Consider the following 20,818-nt stretch of genomic DNA (forward strand, 5'->3'; position numbering starts at 1 on the left):
GCTGTCATTCCCGTTGGATATGTGTATTACATTTCGACGGGAGCCTCTGTGGATGTAACGGTGGCGTTGAAGTAATCCGAAGGTTTTTATTTCAGCGGTGAGCTCCGGTGTAGCCGATGGATAGCGGTTTAGCTGGAGTAGCTGTTTAGCTGAGTACCGGAAAGCCATGAAGTTGGAGTTTTGCAGCCAAGGAAGCAGGATGGAGAGCAGAAAAGGAATTAGGACCAGGTACTGCATTGTCCGGGAGGGAAGATTGAGTCGTCTTGGGCAGGAAAAGTTAGCGTAGCCGCCCGAAAGCGCGGGTGTTAACCTGTTCAATCCAGCGGCGTTGCCAGCTATACAGCCCGTAATCCCAAAAACGCAGCCAAGCCAAACAAGGTCGGGTCCCTCGGTAGCGGAGATATGCAGGTGAAAAAGTCCAGGTAAGTGCTGAGGTAGTTTGATTAAATAAGAAGTTATAATTTGATTTCCCGGAGGGAAACGAGCCAGCGTCCTCTCCACTCCACTTCCACAATTAAGATTAAACTTGATCTTCTCTGACATTAAGTATGATGACAGCTCTTTAAGCCACAAAGAAACCCCAGGGGCTCCTCATTTATCCAGTGAATGGCTATACATTTATTAGCTGTGATTGATTGGTAAAACTGACAGATCCCCCAATAGTGTCAGTCGTGAAGTTTTTTGTCTTCCCGCGAACATGCACATAATGGTATGTTGAAAGTTGCTGACTTCTGAAATGTCTGTCATTTTTTCAAGATGTTTTGTTTTCTGCCTGAGGGGCACCCCTTTTTATTCTTTTGAGCCGAAATAGCTCAGTTGGGAGAGAGTTAGACTGAAGATCTAAAGGTCCCGGGTTTCGGCAGCATTGAACTGGTGTTTTGGGGACACATGGTTAGAAATGCTGGTCGGGGTTGTCACCAAATTCCCTATGAAGATCCCGGGTTTCGGCAGCATTAAACTAGTGTTTTGGGGACACATGGTTAGAAATGCTGATCGGGTTTGTCACCAAATTCCCTATGAAGATCCCGGGTTTCGGCAGCATTAAACTAGTATTTTTGGGACACATGGTTAGAAATGCTGGTCTGATTTGTCACCAAATTCCCTATGGAACCCATTTGTTTACTAAATGGATGACTGGACGGAGACACTGTCCACAGGGAGTTCATGATGGAACTTTGCGGCAGTGGTTCGTCCCGGTGTGGAAGGACCTTTGAGCAGCTCTGCTGGGCCGTTTCTGTCTCTCTCTGCAGCAACAGTTGAAGTTTTTTGTGTTCCCGTGAACATGCACCTAATATTATTTTGAAAGTTGCTGACTTCTGAAATGTCTGTCATTTTTTCAAGATGTTTTGTTTTCTGCCTGACGGGCACCAGATTTCATTCGTTTGAGACGAAATATCTCGGTTGGGAGAGCGTTAGACTGAAGATCTAAAGGTCCCTGGTTCGATCCCGGGTTTCGGCAGCATTGAACTAGTGTTTTGGGGACACATGGTTAGAAATGCTGGTCGGGTTTGTCACCAAATTCCCTATGCAGTTCCATTGGAACCCATCTGTTTACTAAATTGATGACTGGACGGAGACACTGTCCACAGGGAGTTCTTGATGGAACTTTGCGGCAGTGGTTCGTCGTGGTGTGGAAGGACCTTCGAGCAGCTCTGCTGGGCCGTTTCTTTCTCTCTTTGCAGCAACAGTTGAAGTTTTTTGTTTTCCCGCGAACATGCCCCTAATGGTATGATGAAAGTTGCTGATTTCTGAAATGTCTCATTTTTTCAAGATGTTTTGTTTTTGCCTGACGGGCACCACTTTTCATTCTTTTGAGCCGACATAGCTCAGTTGGGAGAGCGTTAGACTTAAGATCTAAAGGTCCCTGGTTTCGGCAGCATTGAATTGGTGTTTTGGGGACACATGGTTAGAAATGCTGGTCGGGTTTGTCACCAAATTCCCTATGAAGATCCCGGTTTTCGGCAGCATTGAACTAGTGTTTTGGGGACACATGGTTAGAAATGCTGGTCGGGTTTGTCACCAAATTCCCTGTGAAGTTCCGTTGGAACCCATTTGTTTACTAAATGGATGACTGGACGGAGACACTGTCCACAGCGAGTTCTTGATGGAACTTTGTGGCAGTGGTTCGTCCCGGTGTGGAAGGACCTTCGAGCAGCTCTGCTGGGCCGTTTCTGTCTCTCTCTGCAGCAACAGTTGAAGTTTTTTCTTTTCCCGCAAACACGTCCCTAATACTATGTTGAAAGTTGCTGACTTCTGAAATGTCTGTCATTTTTTCAAGATGTTTTGTTTTCTGCCTGACGGGTACCAGTTTTTATTCTTTTGAGCCGAAATAGCTCAGTTGGGAGAGCATTAGACTGAAGATCTAAAGGCCCTGGGTTTCGGCAGCATTGAACTAGCGTTTTGGGGACACATGGTTAGAAATCCTGGTCGGGTTTGTCACCAAATTCCCTGTGAAGTTCCGTTGGAACCCATTTGTTTACTAATTGGATGACTGGACGGAGACACTGTCCACAGGGAGTTCTTGATGAAACTTTGTGGCAGTGGTTCATCCCGGTGTGGAAGGACCTTCAAGCAGCTCTGCGGGGCCGTTTCTGTCTCTCTCTGCAGCAACAGGTAACGTTTTGTGTTTTCCCGCAAACATGCCCCTGATGGTATGGTGAAAGTTGCTGACTTCTCAAACGTCTGTCATTTTTTCAAAATGTTTTGATTTCTGCCTTACGGGTACCACTTTTTATTCTTTTGAGCCGAAATAGCTCAGTTGGGAGAGCGTTAGACTGAAGATCTAAAGGTCCCTGGTTCGATCCCGGATTTCGGCAGCATTGAACTAGTGCTTTGGGGACACATGGTTAGAAATGCTGGTCGGGTTTGTCACCAAATTCCCTATGAAGTTCCGTTGGAACCCATTTGTTTACTAAATGGATGACTGGACGGAGACACTGTCCACAGGGAGTTCTTGATGGAACTTTGTGGCAGTGGTTCATCCCGGTGTGGAAGGACCTTTTGGGGACACATGGTTAGAAATGCTGTTCGGGTTTGTCACCAAATTCCCTATGAAAATCCCGTATTTCGGCAGCATTGAACTAGTGAAGATCTAAAGGTTCCTGGTTCGATCCCGGCTTTCGGCAGCATTGAACTAGTGTTTTGGGGACACTGTCCACAGGGAGTTCATGATGGAACTTTGCGGCAGTGGTTCGTCCCAGTGTGGAAGGACCTTCGAGCAGCTCTGCTAGGCCGTTTCTGTCTCTCTCTGCAGCAACAGGTAACGTTTTGTGTTTTCCCGCAAACATGCCACTGATGGTATGGTGAAAGTTGCTGACTTCTCAAACGTCTCTCATATTTTGAGATATTTTCTTTTCTGCCTGACGGGCACCACTTTTCACTCTTTTGAGCCGAAATAGCTCAGTTGGGAGAGTGTTAGACTGAAGATCTAAAGGTCCCTGGTTCGATCCCGGGTTTCAGCAGCGTTGAACTAGTGTTTTGGGGACACATGGTTAGAAATGCTGGTCGGGTTTGTCACCAAATTCCCTATGAAGATCCCGGGTTTCGGCAGCATTGAACTAGTGTTTTGGGGACACATGGTTAGAAATGCTGGTCGGGTTTGTCACCAAATTCCCTATGAAGTTCCATTGGAACCCATTTGTTTACTAAATGGATGACTGGACGGAGACACTGTCCACAGGGAGTTCTTGATGGAACTTTGTGGCAGTGGTTCATCCCGGTGTGGAAGGACCTTTTGGGGACACATGGTTAGAAATGCTGTTCGGGTTTGTCACCAAATTCCCTATGAAGATCCCGGGTTTCGGCAGCATTGAACTAGTGAAGATCTAAAGGTTGCAGGTTCGATCCCGGCTTTCGGTAGCATTGAACTAGTGTTTTGGGGACACATGGTTAGAAATGCTGGTCGGGTTTGTCACCAAATTCCCTATGAAGATCCCGGGTTTCGGCAGCATTGAACTAGTGTTTTGGGGACACATGGTTAGAAATACTGGTCGGGTTTGTCACCAAATTCCCTATGAAGATCCCGGGTTTCGGCAGCATTGAACTAGCGTTTTGGGGACACATGGTTAGAAATCCTGGTCGGGTTTGTCACCAAATTCCCTGTGAAGTTCCGTTGGAACCCATTTGTTTACTAATTGGATGACTGGACGGAGACACTGTCCACAGGGAGTTCTTGATGAAACTTTGTGGCAGTGGTTCATCCCGGTGTGGAAGGACCTTCAAGCAGCTCTGCGGGGCCGTTTCTGTCTCTCTCTGCAGCAACAGGTAACGTTTTGTGTTTTCCCGCAAACATGCCCCTGATGGTATGGTGAAAGTTGCTGACTTCTCAAACGTCTGTCATTCTTTCAAAATGTTTTGATTTCTGCCTTACGGGTACCACTTTTTATTCTTTTGAGCCGAAATAGCTCAGTTGGGAGAGCGTTAGACTGAAGATCTAAAGGTCCCTGGTTCGATCCCGGATTTCGGCAGCATTGAACTAGTGTTTTGGGGACACATGGTTAGAAATGCTGTTCGGCTTTGTCACCAAATTCCCTATGAAGATCCCGGGTTTCGGCAGCATTGAACTAGTGCTTTGGGGACACATGGTTAGAAATGCTTGTCGGGTTTGTCACCAAATTCCCTATGAAGTTCCGTTGGAACCCATTTGTTTACTAAATGGATGACTGGACGGAGACACTGTCCACAGGGAGTTCTTGATGGAACTTTGTGGCAGTGGTTCATCCGCTGTGGAAGGACCTTTTTGGGGACACATGGTTAGAAATGCTGTCGGGTTTGTCACCAAATTCCCTATGAAAATCCCGTATTTCGGCAGCATTGAACTAGTGAAGATCTAAAGGTTCCTGGTTCGATCCCGGCTTCGGCGCATTGAACTAGTGTTTTGGGGACACTGTCCACAGGGAGTTCATGATGGAACTTTGGCGGCAGTGGTTCGTCCCAGTGTGGAAGGACCTTCGAGCAGCTCTGCTAGGCCGTTTCTGTCTCTCTCTGCAGCAACAGGTAACGTTTTGTGTTTTCCCGCAAACATGCCACTGATGGTATGGTGAAAGTTGCTGACTTCTCAAACGTCTCTCATATTTTGAGATATTTTCTTTTCTGCCTGACCGGGCACCACTTTTCACTCTTTGAGCCGAAATAGCTCAGTTGGGAGAGTGTTAGACTGAAGATCTAAAGGTCCCTGGTTCGATCCGGGTTTCAGCAGCGTTGAACTAGTGTTTTGGGGACACATGGTTAGAAATGCTGGTCGGGTTTGTCACCAAATTCCCTATGAAGATCCCGGTTTCGGCAGCATTGAACTAGTGTTTTGGGGACACATGGTTAGAAATGCTGGTCGGGTTTGTCACCAAATTCCTTATGAAGTTCCATTGGAACCCATTTGTTTACTAAATGGATGACTGACGGAACACTGTCCACAGGGAGTTCTTGATTATTCCCCCCCAGCTATAATTTCCGCTGATCCCATTTGTTTACTAAATGGATGACCTGACGGAGACACTGTCCACAGGGAGTTCTTGATGGAACTTTGTGGCAGTGGTTCATCCCGTGTGGAAGGACCTTTTGGGGACACATGGTTAGAAATGCTGTTCGGGTTTGTCACCAAATTCCCTATGAAAACTCGTATTTCGGCAGCATTGAACTAGTGAAGATCTAAAGGTTCCTGGTTCGATCCCGTTCTTTCGGCAGCATTGAACTAGTGTTTTGGGGACACTGTCCACAGGGAGTTCATGATGGAACTTTGCGGCAGTGGTTCGTCCCAGTGTGGAAGACCTTTGGAAACTCTGCTAGCTTTCTGTCTCTCTGCAGCAACAGGTAACGTTTTGTGTTTTTCGCAAACATGCCACTGATGGTATGGTGAAAGTTGCTGACTTCTCAAACGTCTCTCATATTTTGAGATATTTTCTTTTCTGCCTGACGGGCACCACTTTTCACTCTTTTGAGCCGAAATAGCTCAGTTGGGAGAGTGTTAGACTGAAGATCTAAAGGTCCCTGGTTCGATCCCGGGTTTCAGCAGCGTTGAACTAGTGTTTTGGGGACACATGGTTAGAAATGCTGGTCGGGTTTGTCACCAAATTCCCTATGAAGATCCCGGGTTTCGGCAGCATTGAACTAGTGTTTTGGGGACACATGGTTAGAAATGCTGGTCGGGTTTGTCACCAAATTCCCTATGAAGTTCCATTGGAACCCATTTGTTTACTAAATGGATGACTGGACGGAGACACTGTCCACAGGGAGTTCTTGATGGAACTTTGTGGCAGTGGTTCATCCCGGTGTGGAAGGACCTTTTGGGGACACATGGTTAGAAATGCTGTTCGGGTTTGTCACCAAATTTCCCTATGAAGATCCGTTTCGGCTTGCAGCATTGAACTAGTGAAGATCTAAAGGTTGCAGGTTCGATCCCGGCTTTCGGTAGCATTGAACTAGTGTTTTGGGGACACATGGTTAGAAATGCTGGTCGGGTTTGTCACCAAATTCCCTATGAAGATCCCGGGTTTCGGCAGCATTGAACTAGTGTTTTGGGGACACATGGTTAGAAATACTGGTCGGGTTTGTCACCAAATTCCCTATGAAGATCCCGGGTTTCGGCAGCATTGAACTAGTGTTTTGGGGATACATGGTTAGAAATGCTGTTCGGGTTTGTCACCAAATTCCCTATGAAGATCCCGGGTTTCGGCAGCATTGAACTAGTGTTTTGGGGATACATGGTTAGAAATGCTGTTCGGGTTTGTCACCAAATTCCCTATGAATTTCCGTTGGATCCCATTTGTTTACTAAATGGATGACCTGACGGAGACACTGTCCACAGGGAGTTCCTGATGGAACTTTGCGGCAGTGGTTCGGTCCCAGTGTGGAAGGACCTTCGAGCAGCTCTGCTAGGCCGTTTCTGTCTCTCTTTGCAGCAACAGGTAACGTTTTGTGTTTTCCCGCAAACATGCCACTGATGCTATGTTGAAAGTTGCTGACTTCTCAAACGTCTGTCATTTTTCAAGATGTTTTGATTTCTGCCTGACGGGTACCACTTTTTATTCTTTTGACCGAAATAGCTCAGTTGGGGAGAGGATCAGTCCGTCATATTTCGAGATATTTTCTTTTCTGCCTCACGGGCAACACTTCTCATTCTTTTGAGCCGAAGAAGCTCAGTTGGGAGGCGGTTAGACTGAAGATCTAAAGGTCCCTGGTTCGATCCCGGGTTTCGGCAGCATTGAACTAGTGTTTTGGGGACACATGGTTAGAAATGCTGGTCGGGTTTGTCACCAAATTCCCTGTGAAGTTCGGCGTTGGAACCCATTTGTTTACTAAATGGATGACTGGACGGAGACACTGTCCACGGGGAGTTCGTGATGGAACTTTGCGTGCAGTGGTTCGTCCCGGTGTGGAAGGACCTTAGCAGCTGCGCCTGGCCGTTTCTGGTCTCTTCTGTGCAATAACAGGTCACGTTTTGTGTTTTCCCACAAACATGCCCCTGATGGTATGTTGAAAGTTGCTGACTTCTCAAACGTCTGTCACATTTCGAGATATTTTCTTTTCTTCCTGACGGACACCACTTTTCATTCTTTCAGCGCCGAAATATCTCAGTTGGGAGAGCGTTAGACTGAAGATCTAAAGGTCCCTGGTTCGATCCCCGGTTTCAGCAGCGTTGAACTAGTGTTTTGGGGGGGCACAGTTGGTTAGCGCTGGTCGGGTTTGTCACCAAATTCCCTATGAAGATCCCGGGTTTTCGCAGCATTGAACTAGTGTTTTGGGGACACATGGTTAGAAATACTGGTCGGGTTTGTCACCAAATTCCCTATGAAGATCCCGGGTTTCGGCAGCATTGAACTAGTGTTTTGGGGATACATGGTTAGAAATGCTGTTCGGGTTTGTCACCAAATTCCCTATGAATTTCCGTTGGATCCCATTTGTTTACTAAATGGATGACCTGACGGAGACACTGTCCACAGGGAGTTCTTGATGGAACTTTGTGGCAGTGGTTCATCCCGGTGTGGAAGGACCTTTTGGGGACACATGGTTAGAAATGCTGTTCGGGTTTGTCACCAAATTCCCTATGAAAATCCTGTATTTCGGCAGCATTGAACTAGTGAAGATCTAAAGGTTCCTGGTTCGATCCCGGCTTTCGGCAGCATTGAACTAGTGTTTTGGGGACACTGTCCACAGGGAGTTCATGATGGAACTTTGGCGGCAGTGGTTCGTCCCAGTGTGGAAGGACCTTTCGAGCAGCTCTGCTAGGCCGTTTCTGCTCTCTCTGCAGCAACAGGTAACGTTTTGTGTTTTCCCGCAAACATGCCACTGATGGTATGGTGAAAGTTGCTGACTTCTCAAACGTCTCTCATATTTTGAGATATTTTCTTTCCTGCCTGACCGGGCACCACTTTTCACTCTTTTGAGCCGAAATAGCTCAGTTGGGAGAGTGTTAGACTGAAGATCTAAAGGTCCTGGGGTCTGATCCCGGGTTTCAGCAGCGTTGAACTAGTGTTTTGGGGACACATGGTTAGAAATGCTGGTCGGGTTTGTCACCAAATTCCCTATGAAGATCCCGGGTTTCGGCAGCATTGAACTAGTGTTTTGGGGACACATGGTTAGAAATGCTGGTCGGGTTTGTCACCAAATTCCCTATGAAGTTCCATTGGAACCCATTTGTTTACTAAATGGATGACTGGACGGAGACACTGTCCACAGGGTCTTTGATGGAACTTTTTGGCAGTGGTTCATCCTTGTGGAAGGACCTTTTGGGGACACATGGTTAGAAATGCTGTTCGGGTTTGTCACCAAATTCCCTATGAAGATCCCGGGTTTCGGCAGCATTGAACTAGTGAAGATCTAAAGGTTGCAGGTTCGGATCCCGGCTTTCGGTAGCATTGAACTAGTGTTTTGGGGACACATGGTTAGAAATGCTGGTCGGGTTTGTCACCAAATTCCCTATGAAGATCCCGGGTTTCGGCAGCATTGAACTAGTGTTTTGGGGACACATGGTTAGAAATACTGGTCGGGTTTGTCACCAAATTCCCTATGAAGATCCCGGGTTTCGGCAGCATTGAACTAGTGTTTTGGGGATACATGGTTAGAAATGCTGTTCGGGTTTGTCACCAAATTCCCTATGAATTTCCGTTGGATCCCATTTGTTTACTAAATGGATGACCTGACGGAGACACTGTCCACAGGGAGTTCATGATGGAACTTTGCGGCAGTGGTTCGTCCCAGTGTGGAAGGACCTTCGAGCAGCTCTGCTAGGCCGTTTCTGTCTCTCTCTGCAGCAACAGGTAACGTTTTGTGTTTTCCCGCAAACATGCCACTGATGCTATGTTGAAAGTTGCTGACTTCTCAAACGTCTGTCATTTTTTCAAGATGTTTTGATTTCTGCCTGACGGGTACCACTTTTTATTCTTTTGAGCCGAAATAGCTCAGTTGGGAGAGGATCAGTCCGTCATATTTCGAGATATTTTCTTTTCTGCCTGACGGGCAACACTTCTCATTCTTTTGAGCCGAAGAAGCTCAGTTGGGAGAGCGTTAGACTGAAGATCTAAAGGTCCCTGGTTCGATCCCGGGTTTCGGCAGCATTGAACTAGTGTTTTGGGGACACATGGTTAGAAATGCTGGTCGGGTTTGTCACCAAATTCCCTGTGAAGTTCCGTTGGAACCCATTTGTTTACTAAATGGATGACTGGACGGAGACACTGTCCACAGGGAGTTCATGATGGAACTTTGCGGCAGTGGTTCGTCCCGGTGTGGAAGGACCTTCAAGCAGCTCTGCTGGGCCGTTTCTATCTCTCTGTGCAATAACAGGTCACGTTTTGTGTTTTCCCACAAACATGCCCCTGATGGTATGTTGAAAGTTGCTGACTTCTCAAACGTCTGTCACATTTCGAGATATTTTCTTTTCTTCCTGACGGACACCACTTTTCATTCTTTCAAGCCGAAATATCTCAGTTGGGAGAGCGTTAGACTGAAGATCTAAAGGTCCCTGGTTCGATCCTGGGTTTCAGCAGCGTTGAACTAGTGTTTTGGGGACACATGGTTAGAAATGCTGGTCGGGTTTGTCACCAAATTCCCTATGAAGATCCCGGGTTTCGGCAGCATTGAACTAGTGTTTTGGGGACACATGGTTAGAAATGCTGGTTGGGTTTGTCACCAAATTCCCTATGAAGTTCCGTTGGAACCCATTTGTTTACTAAATGGATGACTGGACGGAGACACTGTCCACAGGGAGTTCATGATGGAACTTTGCGGCAGTGGTTCGTCCCAGTGTGGAAGGACCTTCGAGCAGCTCTGCTAGGCCGTTTCTGTCTCTCTCTGCAGCAACAGTTGAAGTTTTTTCTTTTCCCGCAAACATGTCCCTAATGCTATGTTGAAAGTTGCTGACTTCTGAAATGTCTGTCATTTTTTCAAAATGTTTTGTTTTCTGCCTGACGGGTACCAGTTTTTATTCTTTTGAGCCGAAATAGCTCAGTTGGGAGAGCATTAGACTGAAGATCTAAAGGCCCTGGGTTTCGGCAGCATTGAACTAGCGTTTTGGGGACACATGGTTAGAAATCCTGGTCGGGTTTGTCACCAAATTCCCTGTGAAGTTCCGTTGGAACCCATTTGTTTACTAATTGGATGACTGGACGGAGACACTGTCCACAGGGAGTTCTTGATGGAACGTTGTGGCAGTGGTTCATCCCGGTGTGGAAGGACCTTCAAGCAGCTCTGCGGGGCCGTTTCTGTCTCTCTCTGCAGCAACAGGTAACGTTTTGTGTTTTCCCGCAAACATGCCCCTGATGGTATGGTGAAAGTTGCTGACTTCTGAAACGTCTCTCATATTTCGAGATATTTTCTTTTCTGCCTGACGGGCACCACTTTTTATTCTTTTGAGCCGAAATAGCTCAGTTGGGAGAGTGTTAGACTGAAGATCTAAAGGTCCCTGGTTCGATCCCGGGTTTCGGCAGCATTGCACTAGTGTTTTGGGGACACATGGTTAGAAATGCTGGTCGGGTTTGTCACCAAATTCCCTATGAAGATCCCGGTTTCGCAGCATTGAACTAGTGTTTTGGGGACACATGGTTAGAAATGCTGGTCGGGTTTGTCACCAAATTCCCTATGAAGTTCGGCTGGAACCCATTTGTTTACTAAATGGATGACTGGACGGAGACACTGTCCACAGGGAGTTCTTGATGGAACTTTGTGGCAGTGGTTCATCCGTCCGTGGAAGGACCTTCGAGCAGCTCTGCTGGGCCGTTTCTGTTCTCTCTGCAGCAACAGTTGAAGTTTTTCTTTTTTCCCGCAAACATGTCCCTAATGCTATGTTGAAAGTTGCTGACTTCTGAAATGTCTGTCATTTTTGAAGACGTTTTGATTTCTGCCTGACGGTACCACTTTTACCTTTGGTTTCTGAAACAGCTCAGTTGGGAGAGCATTAGTCTGTCATATTTCGAGATATTTTCTTTTCTGCCTGACGGGCACCACTTTTCACTCTTTTGAGCCGAAATAGCTCAGTTGGGAGAGCATTAGACTGAAGATCTAAAGGTCCCTGGTTCAATCCTGGGTTTCGGCAGTGTTGAACTAGTGTTTTGGGGACACATGGTTAGAAATGCTGTTCGGGTTTGTCACCAAATTCCCTATGAAGATCCCGGTTTCGGCAGCATTGAACTAGTGTTTTGGGGACATATTTTTAGAAATGCTGGTCGGGTTTGTCACCAAATTCCCTATGAAGATCCCAGGTTTCGGCAGCATTGAACTAGTGTTTTGGGGACACATGGTTAGAAATGCTGGTCGGGTTTGTCACCAAATTCCCTATGAAGTTCCGTTGGAACCCATTTGTTTACTAAATGGATGACTGGACGGAGACACTGTCCACAGGGAGTTCATGATGGAACTTTGCGGCAGTGGTTCGTCCCGGTGTGGAAGGACCTTCGAATAGCTCTGCTAGGCCGTTTCTGTCTCTCTGTGCAATAACAGGTCACGTTTTGTGTTTTCCCGCAAACATGCCCCTGATGATATGTTGAGAGTTGCTGACTTCTCAAACGTCTGTCATATTTCAATATATCTTCTTTTCTACCTGACGGGCACCACTTTTCATTCTTTTGAGCCGAAATAGCTCAGTTGGGAGAGCGTTAGACTGAAGATCTAAAGGTCCCTGGTTCAATCCCGGGTTTCGGCAGCGTTGAACTAGTGTTTTGGGGACACATGGTTAGAAATGCTGGTCGGGTTTGTCACCAAATTCCCTGTGAAGTTCCGGGTTTCGGCAGCATTGAACTAGTGTTTTGGGGACACATGGTTAGAAATGCTGGTCGGGTTTGTCACCAAATTCCCTGTGAAGTTTCGTTGGAACCCATTTGTTTACTAAATGGATGACTGGACGGAGACACTGTCCACAGGGAGTTATTGATGGAACTTTGTGGCAGTGGTTCATCCCGGTGTGGAAGGACCTTCGAGTAGCTCTGTTGGGCCGTTTCTGTCTCTCTGTGCAATAACAGGTCACGTTTTGTGTTTTCCCGCAAACATGCCCCTGATGGTATGTTGAGAGTTGCTGACTTCTCAAACGTCTGTCATATTTCGAGATATTTTCTTTTCTACCTGACGGGCACCACTTTTCTTTCTTTTGAGCCGAAATAGCTCAGTTGGGAGAGCGTTAGACTGAAGATCTAAAGGTCCCTGGTTCAATCCCGGGTTTCGGCAGCGTTGAACTAGTATTTTGGGGACACATGGTTAGAAATGTTGTTCGGGTTTGTCACCAAATTCCCTATGAAGATCCCGGGTTTCGGCAGCATTGAACTAGTGTTTTGGGGACACATGGTTAGAAATGCTGGTCGGGTTTGTCACCCAATTCCCTATGAAGTTCCGTTGGAACCCATTTCTTTACTAAATGGATGACTGGACGGAGACACTGTCCACAGGGGGTTCTTGATGGAACTTTGGCGGCAGTGGTTCGGTCCCCGTGTGGAAGGACCTTCGAACAGCTCTGCTAGGCCGTTTCTGTCTCTCTGTGCAATAACAGGTCACACGTTTTGTGTTTTCCCACAAACATGCCCCTGATGGTATGTTGAAAGTTGCTGACTTCTCAAACGTCTGTCACATTTTCGAGATATTTTTTTCTTCCTGACGGACACCACTTTTCATTCTCTTCACGCCGAAATATCTCAGTTGGGAGAGCGTTAGACTGAAGATCTAAAGGTCCCTGGTTCGATCCTGGGTTTCAGCAGCGTTGAACTAGTGTTTTGGGGACACATGGTTAGAAATGCTGGTCGGGTTTGTCACCAAATTCCCTATGAAGATCCCGGGTTTCGGCAGCATTGAACTAGTGTTTTGGGGACACATGGTTAGAAATGCTGGTCGGGTTTGTCACCAAATTCCCTATGAAGTTCCGTTGGAACCCATTTGTTTACTAAATGGATGACTGGACGGAGACACTGTCCACAGGGAGGTCATGATGGAACTTTGCGGCAGTGGTTCGTCCCAGTGTGGAAGGACCTTCGAGCAGCTTTGCTAGGCCGCTTTCCTGTCTCTCTGCAGCAACAGTTGAAGTTTTTTCTTTCCCGCAAACATGTCCCTAATGCTATGTTGAAAGTTGCTGACTTCTGAAATGTCTGTCATTTTTTCAAAATGTTTTGTTTTCTGCCCGGTGTACCATTTTATTCTTTGAGCCGAAATAGCTCAGTTGGGAGAGCATTAGACTGAAGATCTAAAGGCCCTGGGTTTCGGCAGCATTGAACTAGCGTTTTGGGGACACATGGTTAGAAATCCTGGTCGGGTTTGTCACCAAATTCCCTGTGAAGTTCCGTTGGAACCCATTTGTTTACTAATTGGATGACTGGACGGAGACACTGTCCACAGGGAGTTCTTGATGGAACTTTGTGGCAGTGGTTCATCCCGGTGTGGAAGGACCTTCAAGCAGCTCTGCGGGGCCGTTTCTGTCTCTCTCTGCAGCAACAGGTAACGTTTTGTGTTTTCCCGCAAACATGCCCCTGATGGTATGGTGAAAGTTGCTGACTTCTGAAACGTCTCTCATATTTCGAGATATTTTCTTTTCTGCCTGACGGGCACCACTTTTTATTCTTTTGAGCCGAAATAGCTCAGTTGGGAGAGTGTTAGACTGAAGATCTAAAGGTCCCTGGTTCGATCCCGGGTTTCGGCAGCATTGCACTAGTGTTTTGGGGACACATGGTTAGAAATGCTGGTCGGGTTTGTCACCAAATTCCCTATGAAGATCCCGAGTTTCGGCAGCATTGAACTAGTGTTTTGGGGACACATGGTTAGAAATGCTGGTCGGGTTTGTCACCAAATTCCCTATGAAGTTCCGTTGGAACCCATTTGTTTACTAAATGGATGACTGGACGGAGACACTGTCCACAGGGAGTTCTTGATGGAACTTTGTGGCAGTGGTTCATCCCGGTGTGGAAGGACCTTCGAGCAGCTCTGCTGGGCCGTTTCTGCTCTCTGCAGCAACAGTTGAAGTTTTTCTTTTCTTTCCGCAAACATGTCCCTAATGCTATGTTGAAAGTTGCTGACTTCTGAAATGTCTGTCATTTTTCAAAATGTTTTGTTTTCTGCCTGACGGGTACCAGTTTTTATTCTTTTGAGCCGAAATAGCTCAGTTGGGAGAGCATTAGACTGAAGATCTAAAGGCCCTGGGTTTCGGCAGCATTGAACTAGCGTTTTGGGGACACATGGTTAGAAATCCTGGTCGGGTTTGTCACCAAATTCCCTGTGAAGTTCCGTTGGAACCCATTTGTTTACTAATTGGATGACTGGACGGAGACACTGTCCACAGGGAGTTCTTGATGGAACTTTGTGGCAGTGGTTCATCCCGGTGTGGAAGGACCTTCAAGCAGCTCTGCGGGGCCGTTTCTGTCTCTCTCTGCAGCAACAGGTAACGTTTTGTGTTTTCCCGCAAACATGCCCCTGATGGTATGGTGAAAGTTGCTGACTTCTGAAACGTCTCTCATATTTCGAGATATTTTCTTTTCTGCCTGACGGGCACCACTTTTTATTCTTTTGAGCCGAAATAGCTCAGTTGGGAGAGTGTTAGACTGAAGATCTAAAGGTCCCTGGTTCGATCCCGGGTTTCGGCAGCATTGCACTAGTGTTTTGGGGACACATGGTTAGAAATGCTGGTCGGGTTTGTCACCAAATTCCCTATGAAGATCCCGAGTTTCGGCAGCATTGAACTAGTGTTTTGGGGACACATGGTTAGAAATGCTGGTCGGGTTTGTCACCAAATTCCCTATGAAGTTCCGTTGGAACCCATTTGTTTACTAAATGGATGACTGGACGGAGACACTGTCCACAGGGAGTTCTTGATGGAACTTTGTGGCGTGGCAGTCATCCCGTGTGGAAGGACCTTCGAGCAGCTCTGCTCGGGCCGCTTGCTCTCTGCAGCAACAGTTGAAGTTTTTCTTTTCCCGCAAACATGTCCCTAATGCTATGTTGAAAGTTGCTGACTTCTGGAAATGTCTGTCATTTTTCAAGACGTTTTGATTTCTGCCTGACGGGTACCACTTTTTATTCTTTGAGCCGAAATAGCTCAGTTGGGAGAGCATTAGTCTGTCATATTTCTCGAGATATTTTCTTTTCTGCCTGACGGGCACCACTTTTCACTCTTTTGAGCCGAAATAGCTCAGTTGGGAGAGCATTAGACTGAAGATCTAGTCCTCCCTGGTTCAATCCTGGGTTTCGCAGTGTTGAACTAGTGTTTTGGGGACACATGGTTAGAAATGCTGTTCGGGTTTGTCACCAAATTCCCTATGAAGATCCCGGTTTCGGCAGCATTGAACTAGTGTTTTGGGGACACATGGTTAGAAATGCTGGTCGGGTTTGTCACCAAATTCCCTATGAAGATCCCAGGTTTCGCAGCATTGAACTAGTGTTTTGGGGACACATGGTTAGAAATGCTGGTCGGGTTTGTCACCAAATTCCTATGAAGTTCCGTTGGAACCCATTTGTTTACTAAATGGATGACTGGACGGAGACACTGTCCACAGGGAGTTCATGATGGAACTTTGCGGCAGTGGTTCGTCCCCGTGTGGAAGGACCTTCGAATAGCTCTGGTAGGCCGTTTCTGTCTCTCTTGCAATAACAGGTCACGTTTTGTGTTTTCCCCAGCACCCCCTTGATGATATGTTGAGAGTTGCTGACTTCTCAAACGTCTGTCATATTTCAATATATCTTCTTCTTTTCTACCTGACGGGCACCACTTTTCATTCTTTTGAGCCAAAATAGCTCAGTTGGGAGAGCGTTCGACTGAAGATCTAAAGGTCCCTGGTTCAATCCCGGGTTCGGCAGCGTTGAACTAGTGTTTTGGGGACACATGGTTAGAAATGCTGGTCGGGTTTGTCACCAAATTCCCTATGAAGATCCCGGTTTTCGGCAGCATTGAACTAGTGTTTTGGGGACACATGGTTAGAAATGCTGGTCGGGTTTGTCACCAAATTCCCTGTGAAGTTTCGTTGGAACCCATTTGTTTACTAAATGGATGACGGACGGAGACACTGTCCACAGGGAGTTCTTGATGGAACTTTGTGGCAGTGGTTCATCCCGGTGTGGAAGGACCTTCGAGTAGCTCTGCTGGGCCGTTTCTGTCTCTCTGCAGCAACAGTTGAAGTTTTTTCTTTTCCCGCAAACATGTCCCTAATGCTATGTTGAAAGTTGCTGACTTCTGAAATGTCTGTCATTTTTTCAAAATGTTTTGTTTTCTGCCTGACGGGTACCAGTTTTTATTCTTTTGAGCCGAAATAGCTCAGTTGGGAGAGCATTAGACTGAAGATCTAAAGGCCCTGGGTTTCGGCAGCATTGAACTAGCGTTTTGGGGACACATGGTTAGAAATCCTGGTCGGGTTTGTCACCAAATTCCCTGTGAAGTTCCGTTGTAACCCATTTGTTTACTAATTGGATGACTGGCGGAGACACTGTCCACAGGGAGTTCTTGATGGAACTTTGTGGCAGTGGTTCATCCCGTGGAAGGACCTTCAAGCAGCCTTCCGGGGCCGTTTCTGTCTCTCTGCAGCAACAGGTAACGTTTTGTGTTTTCCCGCAAACATGCCCCTGATGGTATGGGGAAAGTTGCTGACTTCTGAAACGCTCTCATATTTCCCGAGATATTTTCTTTTCTGCCTGACGGGCACCACTTTTTATTCTTTTGAGCTGAAATAGCTCAGTTGGGAGAGTGTTAGACTGAAGATCTAAAGGTCCCTGGTTCAATCCTGGGTTTCGGCAGTGTTGAACTAGTGTTTTGGGGACACATGGTTAGAAATGCTGTTCGGGTTTGTCACCAAATTCCCTATGAAGATCCCGGGTTTCGGCAGCATTGAACTAGTGTTTTGGGGACACATGGTTAGAAATGCTGGTCGGGTTTGTCACCAAATTCCTATGAAGTTCCGTTGGAACCCATTTCTTTACTAAATGGATGACTGGACTGAGACACTGTCACACGGGAGTTCATGATGGAACTTTGCGCAGTGGTTCGTCCCGTGTGGAAGGGACCTTCGAACAGCTCTGCTAGGGCGCGTTTCTGTTCTCTGTGCAATAACAGGTCACGCTTTTGTGTTTTCCCGCAAACATGCCCCTGATGGTATGTTGAAAGTTGCTGACTTCTCAAACGTCTGTCATATTTCGTGATATTTTCTTTCTACCTGACGGGCACCACTTTTCCTTCTCTTGGCCGAAATAGCTCAGTTGGGAGAGCGTTAGACTGAAGATCTAAAGGTCTCTGGTTCAATCCCGGGTTTCGGCAGCATTGAACTAGTGTTTTGGGGACACATGGTTAGAAATGCTGGTCGGGTTTGTCACCAAATTCCCTGTGAAGTTCCGTTGGAACCCATTTGTTTACTAAATGGATGACTGGACGGAGACACTGTCCACAGGGAGTTCATGATGGAACTTTGCGGCAGTGGTTCGTCCCGGTGTGGAAGGACCTTCAAGCAGCTCTGCTGGGCCGTTTCTGTCTCTCTGTGCAATAACAGGTCACGTTTTGTGTTTTCCCACAAACATGCCCCTGATGGTATGTTGAAAGTTGCTGACTTCTCAAACGTCTGTCACATTTCGAGATATTTTCTTTTCTTCCTGACGGACACCACTTTTCATTCTTACAAAGCGAAAAAATTTAGGTGGGAGGAGGGCAAAAAAAAAGATAAAAGGGGTCTGTTTTTCCTCGGTGTCTTTAAAGTTGGGGGTTTTTTTGGGGACACATGGTTAGAAATGCTGGTCGGGTTTGTCACCAAATTCCCTATGAAGATCCCGGGTTTCGCAGCATTGAACTAGTGTTTTGGGGACACATGGTTAGAAATGCTGGTCGGGTTTGTCACCAAATTCCTATGAAGTTCCGTTGGAACCCATTTGTTTACTAAATGGATGACTGGACGGGAGACACTGTCCACAGGGAGTTCATGATGGAACTTTGCGGCAGTGGTTCGTCCCAGTGTGGAAGGACCTCTCGAGCAGCTCTGCTAGGGCCGTTTCTGTCTCTCTCTGCAGCAACAGTTGAAGTTTTTCTTTTCCCGCAAACATGTCCCTAATGCTATGTTGAAAGTTGCTGACTTCTGAAATGTCTTCTGTTATTTTTTCAAAATGTTTTGTTTTCGGCCCTGACGGGTACCAGTTTTATTCCTTTGAGCCGAAATAGCTCAGTTGGGGGAGCATTAGACTGAAGATCTAAAGGCCCTGGGTTTCGCAGCATTGAACTAGCGCTTTGGGGACACATGGTTAGAAATCCTGGTCGGGTTTGTCACCAAATTCCCTGTGAAGTCTCGGTGTAACCCATTTGTTTACTAATTGATGACTGGACGGAGACACTGTCCACAGGGAGTTCTTGATGGAACTTTTGTGGCAGTGGTTCATCCCGGTGTGAAAGGACCTTCAAGCAGCTCTGCGGGCCGTTTCTGTCTCTCTCTGCAGCAACAGGTAACGTTTTGTGTTTTCCCCGCAAACATGCCCCTGATGGTATGGTGAAAGTTGCTGACTTCTGAAACGCCTCTCATATTTCGAGATATTTTCTTTCTGCCTGACGGGCACCACTTTTTATTCTTTGAGCCGAAATAGCTCAGTTGGGAGAGTGTTAGACTGAAGATCTAAAGGTCCCTGGTTCGATCCCGGTTTCGCAGCATTGCACTAGTGTTTTGGGGACACATGGTTAGAAATGCTGGTCGGGTTTGTCACCAAATTCCCTATGAAGATCCCCGGGTTTCGCAGCATTGAACTAGTGTTTTGGGGACACATGGTTAGAAATGCTGGTCGGGTTTGTCACCAAATTCCTTATGAAGTTCTGTTGGAACCCATTTGTTTACTAAATGGATGACTGGACGGAGACACTGTCCACAGGGAGTTCTTGATGGAACTTTTGTGGCAGTGGTTCATCCCGTGTGGAAGGGACCTTCCGAGCAGCTCTGCTGGGCCGTTTCTGTCTCTCTCTGCAGCAACAGTTGAAGTTTTTTCTTTTCCCGCAAACATGTCCCTAATGCTATGTTGAAAGTTGCTGACTTCTGAAATGTCTGTCATTTTTCAAGACGCTTTTGATTTCTGCCCTGACGGGTACCACACTTTTATTCTTTTGAGCCGAAATAGCTCAGTTGGGAGAGCATTAGTCTGTCATATTTCGAGATATTTTCTTTTCTGCCTGACGGGCACCACTTTTCACTCTTTTGAGCCGAAATAGCTCAGTTGGGAGAGCATTAGACTGAAGATCTAAAGGTTCCTGGTTCAATCCTGGGTTTCGGCAGTGTTGAACTAGTGTTTTGGGGACACATGGTTAGAAATGCTGTTCGGGTTTGTCACCAAATTCCCTATGAAGATCCCGGGTTTCGGCAGCTTTGAACTAGTGTTTTGGGGACACATGGTTAGAAATGCTGGTCGGATTTGTCACCAAATTCCCTATGAAGATCCCAGGTTTCGGCAGCATTGAACTAGTGTTTTGGGGACACATGGTTAGAAATGCTGGTCGGGTTTGTCACCAAATTCCTATGAAGTTCCGTCTGGAACCCATTTGTTTACTAAATGGATGACTGGACGGAGACACTGTCCACAGGGAGTTCATGATGGAACTTTGCGCGGCAGTGGTTCGTCCCGGTGTGGAAGGACCTCTGAATAGCTCTGCTAGGCCGTTTCTGTCTCTCTGTGCAATAACAGGTCACGTTTTGTGGTTTCCGCAAACATGCCCCTGATGATATGTTGAGAGTTGCTGACTTCTCAAACGTCTGTCATATTTCAATATATCTTCTTTTCTAAATCGACTGGCACTCACTTTTCATTCTTTTGAGCCGAAATAGCTCAGTTGGGAGAGCGTTAGACTGAAGATCTTAAAGGTCCCCTGGTTCAATCCCGGTTTCGCAGCGCTGAAACTAGTGTTTTGGGGACACATGGTTAGAAATGCTGGTCGGGGTTTGTCACCAAATTCCCTATGAAGATCCCGGTTTCGGCAGCATTGAACTAGTGTTTGGGGGCACATGGTTAGAAATGCTGGTCGGGTTTGTCACCAAATCCCTGTGAAGTTTCGTTGGAACCCAATTTGTTTACTAAATGGATGACTGGACGGAGACACTGTCCACAGGGAGTTTATTGATGGAACTTTGTGGCAGTGGTTCATCCCGGTGTGGAAGGACCTTCGGAACAGCCCTGCTAGGCCGCTCTGTCTCTCTGTGCAATAACAGGTCACGTTTTGTGTTTTCCGGCAAACATGCCCCTGATGGTATGTTGAGAGTTGCTGACTTCTCAAACGTCTGGTCATATTTCGAGATATTTTCTTTCTACCTGAGGCACCACTTTTCCTTCTTTGAGCCGAAATAGCTCAGTTGGGAGAGCGCTAGACTGAAGATCTAAAGGTCCCTTGGTTCAATCCCCGGTTTCGCACGCTTGAACTAGTATT

At 46.7% G+C, this 20,818-nt stretch overlaps 9 non-coding genes across 9 annotated transcripts; all 9 read left to right on the forward strand.

The window, feature by feature from the left end:
- Positions 1 to 2,743: 2,743 nt before the first annotated feature.
- On the forward strand, positions 2,744 to 2,816 carry trnaf-gaa. Its single transcript has one exon. It is a non-coding gene; the product is annotated as a tRNA-Phe (tRNA).
- Positions 2,817 to 4,393: 1,577 nt separating this feature from the next.
- trnaf-gaa lies at positions 4,394 to 4,466 on the forward strand. The gene has a single exon. It is a non-coding gene; the product is annotated as a tRNA-Phe (tRNA).
- Positions 4,467 to 10,842: 6,376 nt separating this feature from the next.
- On the forward strand, positions 10,843 to 10,915 carry trnaf-gaa. The gene has a single exon. It is a non-coding gene; the product is annotated as a tRNA-Phe (tRNA).
- A 533-nt stretch (positions 10,916 to 11,448) lies between these two features.
- Positions 11,449 to 11,521, forward strand: trnaf-gaa. Its single transcript has one exon. It is a non-coding gene; the product is annotated as a tRNA-Phe (tRNA).
- A 533-nt stretch (positions 11,522 to 12,054) lies between these two features.
- Positions 12,055 to 12,127, forward strand: trnaf-gaa. The gene has a single exon. It is a non-coding gene; the product is annotated as a tRNA-Phe (tRNA).
- Positions 12,128 to 12,572: 445 nt separating this feature from the next.
- Positions 12,573 to 12,645, forward strand: trnaf-gaa. Its single transcript has one exon. It is a non-coding gene; the product is annotated as a tRNA-Phe (tRNA).
- Positions 12,646 to 14,028: 1,383 nt separating this feature from the next.
- trnaf-gaa lies at positions 14,029 to 14,101 on the forward strand. The gene has a single exon. It is a non-coding gene; the product is annotated as a tRNA-Phe (tRNA).
- Positions 14,102 to 14,965: 864 nt separating this feature from the next.
- Positions 14,966 to 15,038, forward strand: trnaf-gaa. The gene has a single exon. It is a non-coding gene; the product is annotated as a tRNA-Phe (tRNA).
- Positions 15,039 to 17,622: 2,584 nt separating this feature from the next.
- On the forward strand, positions 17,623 to 17,695 carry trnaf-gaa. Its single transcript has one exon. It is a non-coding gene; the product is annotated as a tRNA-Phe (tRNA).
- The last annotated feature ends 3,123 nt before the right edge of the window (positions 17,696 to 20,818 follow it).

This window comes from Perca fluviatilis, chromosome 10 (assembly GCF_010015445.1).
Source record: "Perca fluviatilis chromosome 10, GENO_Pfluv_1.0, whole genome shotgun sequence".
NCBI lineage: Eukaryota > Metazoa > Chordata > Actinopteri > Perciformes > Percidae > Perca > Perca fluviatilis.